Genomic DNA, 9,432 nt, shown 5'->3' with positions numbered 1-9,432 from the left:
GTACTTACATATTCAGACCCTTTACTCAGAACTTTGTAAAAGCACCTTTGCAGGGATCACAGCTTTGTCTCTTTGGGTATGACGCCACAAGCTTTACAAACCTGATTGGGGAATTTTCTGACATTCTCACTCTCAAGCTTATTCAGGTTGGATGGGGACCGTCAGTGGACAGCCATTTTCAGGTCTCTTCAGATATGTTTAATAGGGTTCAAGTCAGGGCTCTGGCTGGGCCACTCTAGGACATGCATAGAGTTGTCCCTAAACCACTCCTGTGTTGTCTTGGCTGTGTGCTTAGGATCTTTGTCATGTTGGAAGGTGAACCTTCGGCCCAGAAGGAGGCCCTGAGCACTCTGGATTGGGTTTTCTTTGAGGATATATCTCTGTACATCCTCAACCCTGACCAGTCTCTGAAAAACCCTGCTGCTGAAAAACAACCCCACACCATGATGCTGCCACCACCATGCTTCACTGTTTGGCATTGGGCAAGTGATGAGCGGTGCAAGTTTCCTCCAGAGCAGTGTTCATTTTTTTACATCAAATTTCAGTTTAGTTTTAGTCATAGTCTTTTGACTAAAATGCCATTTTAGTCATCTGAATTGTTTTAGTCAGGTAGCACTGTTAAATCACATATTAAAAGAGATGTACTTACCTAGGTGGATGCAACATTGGTCCAATGCTGCATCTGTCCCCCGCCAGCTTTATGTATGAGAACTCAGTGATCACATGACTGCTGATAACGGAGTTCTCACCACCACCGTGAGCAGAGAGCGGTGACTGTTAGTCACCACTGTCTGCTCTACCCCACCATGCACTCACTAGAGTGCTGGGCTGTAGAGGGGGAAAGAGTGGCGGACTCAGAATCCCAGCAGATTGCTGACAGACTGAGCCAAGTGCTGCTTCAGACTCTGGGGAGGATCCCAACTTTAAAGTCGGGATCTTTCCCCAGCCTGGACTGGCTGAGTAACTTCAGCCCACTGTCAGCTAAAAACGGGTCACAGGGAGTACAGAACGAACTACACTCCTGCGGTCCACAGGAGAAGTACAGCCAAAAAAGCTTTAGCTATACATTAAGTGGAAAATTGGGGATCTCTTTATACCAAACCAAGTACAGGTATAGCAAGAAAGATTGCAGCACATACAACTGCCAGAAGAATTGTTTTGGGATACAAAGAAAAACCCACAGGTAACCTCAGGAGAAATACAGGCTGCTCTGGAAAAAGATGGCGTGGTAAGGCATGTCAAGGTGTTGTCGGGCATATTGTAAGTGGGCTTTTATGTGCCATTGGCGAAGTAAAGACTTTTTGGCAACTTGACCATGCAGCTTATTTTTGTTCAAGGATTGACATTTTGTGCTCCTACAAAACAACCACACCATCTTTTTCCAGAGCAATCTGTATTTCTCCTGAGGTTAGCTGTGGGTTTTTCTTTGTATCCTGAACAATTCTTCTGGCAGTTGTGGCTGCAATCTTTCTTTGTCTACCTGACCATGGCTTAGTATCAAAAGTTCCCCAAATTTTCCACTTCTTAAATAATGACTGAATAGTACTGACTTGCATATTCAAGCCTTTGGACATCTCTTTAAATCCTTTTCCATCTTTATAAAGTTCCATTACCAGGTCTTTTGCCAGTTCTTTTCTGATCCCCATGGCTAAATATCTAGCTTGCTCAGTGCATCCACATGAGAGCTAACAAACTCATCGACTATTTATACACACTCTAATTGCAATTTAAAAAGCCACACATGTGGGAAATTAACCTTTAATTGCTATTTTAACCTGTGTGTCTCACCTTGTAAGTCTGTACGAAGGCCAAACATTCCAGGCTATGTAAACTTTCAATCAGGGCCATTTGGGGTGATTTCTGCTATTATGATTTAAAAAGGAGCCAAACAACTACAGTGTGTGATAATAAATGGCTTCATTTGACCACTATCCTTAAATAATCGACAGTATTTTGGCATGATCAGTTATATTTTCAATCTCAATGCAAAAATGTCACGATTTCTGACAGGGTATGCAAACATTTGAGCACAACTATATTTACATATATATATATATATATATATATAAAAATACATACAGTATATAAACACACAGGGAACTGTGGAGTCACAGAGAATTTTAAGAAAAAACAGACGCTTTATGCTACTAGCCCTGACATTCTTTTTTTCTTACAGAGTAACACCTTTTTTTTTTTAGAAAATAAACAGTCCCCTCTGGGTGAACAATGTACATTGCAAGGATTTTAACACTTTGCTACAGGATCCTAAATGTTTCTGCTCTTCAGAAATACTGTAGCTCTTTGTTTGATTATGTCTTGTTCAGACCTGATTCTGAGTGGGAGTGACCTTTTCATTTTTGATCAACTGACACACTGGTAGGACTCTAATGAGGAGAGTTGAAGGTTCTGAATTCCTTTAGAAGTGATTAACCCTTTAGGAGCATCTCACCAAAACTGATTTTTTTGCTGCAGAGGATGCCTAAAATTTGACTTGTATCTCAATGTAGACTTTTGGAAAAAAAAAAAATCAGTGAGTCAATCACTCAAGCAGGAAATGATATCTCTAGAGGCAATCTGTAAACCAGCTGTGTACAGAACACCTCTAAGTTGCTATATGGCATTGAATTTACAGAAAATTACAACGCTGAAGATTTAAAGGAAACATAAGTTTTAATAATAAATTACAAGAAGGCCTATTGCACATGGCACTGTTTGAGCGTCTGCTTTTTTTTAAAATGCAATTTCAGGCGCTTGTTTTGCGTGCATATTTGCACGGACAATATATTCTTAGGGAAAATTAATATTTATGCTCAGATCTGCTTATTTGCACACAGGTGGAGTAAATCACTGACCAAAAATTCAGATTTAGTAAAAAAAAAAATGCTGTACTGAGCTTTTTCAAGCTGCAGTGTGCAAGAGGCCTAAGGCTTGTTTCACAATTGTTTATACTATATATATTTTTTTGCAAATTTTTTTCTCACGTACATGGAGTTTCCCTTTAATGTATGAGTAGAGGGGATTTATTAGGGAGAGATTATTTTCTATATTAATGTATCTTACCGTTATTAATATTGGACATTGAGGGATTCACACTAATAGAGGGATATACATGTTATCCCAGCATCTTATTTCCACACAAGGGATGTCTCTAAGTCACGGAGCCTATGTGAACTACAATAGTATGGCCGCCTAGTTACCGCCCCCCAGACATGTTATTGGCCGGGAGGAGAGTTAAATAGAGCTCCGGCCTTTGGTAGGCGTACATCCTGAGGAAGTCACGTGTTCTAATCGTGACGTAACGCGTAGATACACCAGTAGGAGGGGCCGAAGCAGTTCACGTAGTGACATCACATCGGCGTGGGCGCCATCTTGGTGCACCCCAGCATTGCCCACACATGCAGTACACCCATAGCGTGGTGAAAATGCCGATTTATATCTGATGCAATGTGAGTAAGCACTTTTTACTTTGACAGTTTGCAATACATGATTTTACACTATGTTGGATCTCTTTACTTCACTGGGGATGTATATGGAGTGATACTCGTCCCAGTATTAGGAGACAGCGTCTGGATACTTACCCACCAGAGGAGGAGAGAGGTGCATTACCCCAGCTAAGAAGGATTCCATCCTTTGGAGGATTATAAAGAGGCATATTTAGCTCAATGGCCCTGAGGGGCCTGGGCAGGAAGGTGAGGGGGTACCCCTGTCACTGTGGCTTCACACAGAGTTTGGAGCACCTGCATGAAGAGTTTTTTGAGTGTGTTATGTTGTTTCACCTATAGGACACTTACGTATTTAGGACTCACTTATTTGGGACTGTATGTGTCACTAGGAGAGACCCCCTGTTATGCATGAGGTTCTGCAAGGGGTATTATATTGGCATTGATTTTCCCATCTAATACCTATGTCTTTACTATTATTTTTCATGCACACGTATTTGAAGTGCTGCACCATTAGACTCTGATCCTTACTGAGTAGAGGGGATGTCTCTTTGCTTGATGATCCTCAGATTTTGAAACGGTGTAGCCCATTGTAGCTGGTAGGGAGGGTCTGCAGTGGTAATCTTTCATTTGGAACAATAAGTCCCTAGTAATACCCCTAAATCATTGACATCCAGGGTTATTTTTAAAGAAATGTGGGGATTGATAGGAAAAGAACCATGTAATCTGTGGAGAGTGTAATTTATTCTTCTATTCTTCTTTATTTCTTGAATCCACGTGCCCTGTATTCGAGGGTGGCTATGTTTTTGCCAACCAAAGGCTCAGGTGAAATAGTATAAAACATGGGGAGACTAAGATACCCTTGTCTACTGCATCTTGACTGGGTGAATAAATAATAAATCCAGCTATCTGCCAGGCTCTAGCACTTATGGCATAGTGTAATAAGTATATCTAATTAAAGCAGACCTCCAGGAAAAAATAACCAGATAAAAATAAACAGTCCAATAAAGTATAACAAACAAAATAGTTTTTGCTGCAATATTTAGCTTTGATACAAAATTTCCACTGCACTATTTTTTTTCTGCTTCTAGATGTCATAAGTCCAATGGCCAGTGCCAATAAACCGACTTCTTCTAAGCCCAAGTTCTCCCTGGACGCTCTCAAGTCTGACACTGGATAGTAAAAGGAAATGTGGCATAGTAATGAGCTCATAACTATAATACTCTCCTTTTCTTCCTATCAGCTCGTTTCTTGTTCGCACATTAACTGGTTTCACCAAGTCCTGCTTCTATATCTCAACTCCAGTTCAGCTGTACAGGGACTGAAAGATCGATAGCAGGTCAAATTCAGGTACTTACATTTCTGAATTTTAAAAATACATTTAAATTATGTATTGTTGATTACAGAAGAGAATTGAAGCTGTTCTGTGCAAAACTATTACAGAACAGGTAAGTATGACAAGTTTATTTAAAAAAAAATTGTGCAGGTAAGATAAACATCTGAACCCAGAGAAGCTGGAGGCTGATTGACGGGAGGTAATATAAGGCATTACAATTAAATTTAAAAGAAAAGTTTACCAGTATTGTACATTATATTTAAAATGATTATATCCATGCAAGAGTCTCAGCCTGTAGTACTACTTTACCACGGAACTATACTCTCTTTTGAACCAGCAATGCAATGTCCCAAAGCTCTCTGCCCAGCCATTAGCATCTATAGGTGGCTGGCTTCCGGGTCCTGATTACTGGTCACTGTCATTGACTGGGTGGGAATGAAGTAATTCCCGCACATGCGTTCAGTCAGATTCGGCATTGCTGAATTTGTAAAGCGAGCTGCACCTGCACGGGTCACTATACAGGGGCAGACAGGCAGTTAGGTAACTTTAATGCAGAAGAGATGAAGCATGACTCTTCTGCATTAAAATTCCTGCCTGCTCGCCCATTTTTAATTTTGTACCTAAAGTTCCACTTCAACATAAAACATTTTATATCCCTCTCCATCAATCATATAGCTTCATGTCTGACTACCAATTAAAATACCCTGTACAGACATGGCCACAAGTTTTGAGAATGACACAAATATTAAATTTTCACAAAGTCTGCTGCCTCACTTTTTATGATGGCAATTTGCATATACTGCAGAATATTATGAAGAGTGATCAGATGAATAGCAATTAATTGCAAAGTCCCGGTTTGCCAAGAAAATGAACTTAATCCCCAAAAAAACATTTCACTGCATTTCAGTCCTGCCACAAAAGGACCAGTTGACATGTCAGTGAATCTCTCATTAACAGAGGTGTCAGTATTGAGGACAAGGCTGGAGGTCACTCTGTCATGCTGATCAAGTTAGAATAGCAGACTGGCAGCTTTAAAAGGAGGGTGATGCTTGAAATCATTGTTCTTCCTCTGTTAACAATGGTTACCTGTAAGGAAACACATGCAGTCCATTATTTTGCACAAAAAGGGATTCACAGGCAAGGATATTGCTGCTACTAAGATTGCACCTAAATCAACCATTTATTGGATCATCAAGAACTTCAAGGAGAGAGGTTCAATTGTTGTGCAGAAGGCTTCAGAGAGCCCAAGAAAGTCCAGCAAGTGCCAGGACAGTCGCCTAAAGTTAATTTAGCTGCAGGATCAGGGCACCACCAGTGCAGTTTGCTCAGGAATGGCAGCAGGCAGGTGTGAGTGCATCTGCATGCACAGTGAGGCGAAGACGTTTGGAGGATGGCCTTGTGTCAAGAATGGAAGCAAAGAAACCACTTCTCTCCAGGAAAAACATCAGGGACAGACTGATATTCTGCATAAAGGTACAAGGATTGGACTGCTGAGGACTGGGGTAAATGACATAACATCAATCAACCATGAATAAAGAATGGTAGAAAAGTATCCTCCAAGAGCAACTTCTCCCAATCATCCAGAACAGTTGGGTGACAAACAGTGCCTTTTCCAGCATGATGGAGCACCTTGCCATAAAGCAAAAGTGATAACTAATTGGCTTGGAGAACAAAACATCGTAATTTTGGGTCCATGGCCAGGAAACTCCCCAGACCTTAATCCCATTGAGAACTTGTGGTCAATCCTCAAGAGGCGGGTGAACAAAAAAAAAAAAATACTCACAAATTCTGAAAAACGCTCAGCATTGATTATGCAAGAATGGGCTGCCATCAGTCAGGATGTGGCCCAGAAGTTGATTGACAGCATGCCAGGGCAAATTGCAGAGGTCTTGAAAAAGAAGGGTCAACACTGCAAATATTGACTCCTTGCATAAACTTCATGTAACTGTCAATAAAAGCCTTTGACACTTATCAAATTCTTGTAATTATACTTCAGTATACCATAGTAACATCTGACAAAAAGATCTAAAAACACAGAAGCAGCAGACTTTGTGAAAATTAATATTTGTGTCATTCTCAAAACCTTTGGCCAGGGCTGTATATCCTACTTTTGGCTATATTAATTTTTTTGTCAGTAGTAATAACTAATAAATTAGTACGAGCCCCTTATAATAGTGATTATCAAGCTACCTGGCTATGACAAGGGAGTCTTCGTGCATAATGACTTTAGTTTTAAATAAAAATAATTATTAAATAAACATTTTGATCTCAGAGTCTGATGAATTGTACCAGATTCAACAAATAGTATATACAGTATTATATCATTATACCGAATTTATACGGTGCCAACAGTTTGGTCAAGGCTTTACAATGTAAAAGGGAGACAATACAGCAATAATACAGTTCAATACAAAAGGGTTAGGAGGGCCCTGCTCCTTGGAGCTTACAATATAAGAGGGAGGGGCTGGTGGTACAAAAGGTAATAACTGTGGGGAATAAACTGATAGGAGAAATAGAAGATTCAGTTATTAGCTGAAAGCAGGATAAGCTTCCCTGAAGAGATAGGTTTTAAAAGATTGCCTAAAAGTGGGCAGAGTAGGCAATAGACGGATAGATTGGGGTAGAGGGTTCCAGAGGATGGGGGAGGCTCTGGAGAAGTCCTGGAGAGGAGCATGGGAGGAGGAGACAAGGGAGCTAGAGAGCAGGAGGTTGTGAGAGGAGCCAAGAGGACAATTTGGGAGATATTTGGAGACAAGGTTGGTGATGTAATTTGGGGCAGAGTTATAAATGGCTTTAAATGTTGTTAATGTTTTGAATTTTATTCGTTGGGCAATGGGAAGCCAGTGGATGGACTGGCAGAGTGGGATGACAGATATGGAACGGTTGGTAAGGTGGATGAATCTGGCAGCAGCATTCATGATAGACTGAAGAGGGGATAGCCTGCGATTAAGTAGGTCAATGAGGAGGGAGTTACAATAGACAAGGCGAGAGATAACAAGGGAGCAAATAAGTTGCTTAGTGGTTAAAAACAGGCATATCTTGGAGATGTTATGGAGGTGAAGTCTACAAGATTTGGACAGTGATTGGATTTAGGGCTGAAAGGACAGATGGTAGTCCAGGATTACACTAAGTACCCTTGCATGAGGGGAGGACTGATGGTTATATTATCAATCTTGAGGGAGAAGTCAGGGGAGGGAGAACGGGCTGAAGGGTATAGTATGAGCTCCATTTTAAAAGGATGTAGTATGAGGAAGTGGAGTGACATCCATGCTGATATGTCACTTAGTAGGTTAGTAATGCGTGAGGAGACTGAAGGGGTGAGGTGAGGAGAGGAAAAGAAAGACAGACTTGTGTGTCATCAGCACAGCATAGAGATGGTACTTGAAGCCATGGTAGTTTATTAAGGGACTAAGGAAGGTGCAGATGGAGAAGAGCAGGGATCCAAGGACAGAACCTTGACGGACCCCTACAGAAAGAGGAAGTGGAGTGCAGGAAACAAGAGTTATAGTTAACACTAAATAAGCGCTGCGATAGGTAGGAGGAGAAACAGGAGACAGCAGAGTCTTGGAGGCCAAGACAATGGAGTTTTTTTTTTGAGGAGGGGATGGTCAACAGTATAAAGCAGCAGAGAGGTCAAGTAGTAAGAGTATGGAGTCGTGGCCAATGGTTTTAGCAGTTAGTAAATCATTAGTGAGTTTTAATAGGGCAGTTTCAGTGGAGTGTAGTGAGTGAAAGCCAGACTGTAAAGGGTCAAGAAGGTTGTTGTCAGTGAGGTAGGAGCTCAGACGATTGTAGACTAAGCATTCTAGGAGTTTAGAGGTAAACAGGAGCAGAGAGATGGGTCTTAAGTTGTTCAGGTTGGTGGGGTCCAGTGAGGGCTGTTTAAGTATAGGAGTGATATGTGCATGCTTTAGAGGGGAGGGGAAGGTGCCAGAGAGGGAGAGATTGAAGATATGAGGGAGCAAAAAGGATAGAAGACAGTGACCGTAGTAGTTGTGCCAGGATGCAGGTGGTAGGTGGTGAGATGGGATTCTGAGAAAACTTTAGTGACCTCTTCAGTAGTAGCGAGGACAAGAGGAAAATGTTGAGGAAGGTTTAGCATAAAGGTATGCTAAGTGGGATAGATGTCTGTGTGGTGAAGATGCCACTACGAATTGCATCAATCTTGTTTTTGAAATGATTGACAATCTCATAAGCAGTGAGTTACTCGGTGGAGGTGGAGAAAGTAGAGAAGACACGACGAGGACTGGATGACAAGGTATTAATAAGAGTGACAAAGTAGGCTTGTTTGGTAGCATGGAGAGAGGAACTGGATACTAACATTTATAGGTAAAGTTGATCCAGGGAATATCCGATTGCCTCTAGGGGGATCAGAAAGAAATTTTTTTCCCTGCAGGAGCAAATGGGATCATGCTTTGCTGGGTTTTTTTTTTTGCCTTCCTCTGGATCAACTGTGGGTATAGGAATATAACTTTTTTTTTTTTTTTTTTATGGTTGAACTGGATGGACTTTTGTTTATTTTTCAGCCAGACTAACTATGTATTTTAAGAAAGCAGATTTATATAGGGTGAATGCTTGTTTGGATTTGGTTGTACGCCACAATCACTCCAGTGCACTATTGTCTCAAGATTTCTGGTGTCATCAGTCTGCCAAAGT

Source organism: Staurois parvus, unplaced genomic scaffold, assembly GCF_062004578.1.
Source record: "Staurois parvus isolate SC_StPar_1 unplaced genomic scaffold, SC_StPar_1.0 ptg000053l, whole genome shotgun sequence".
Lineage (NCBI taxonomy): Eukaryota > Metazoa > Chordata > Amphibia > Anura > Ranidae > Staurois > Staurois parvus.
The sequence above is the reverse complement of the archived record's forward strand: the minus strand, read 5'-3'. Positions refer to the sequence as shown.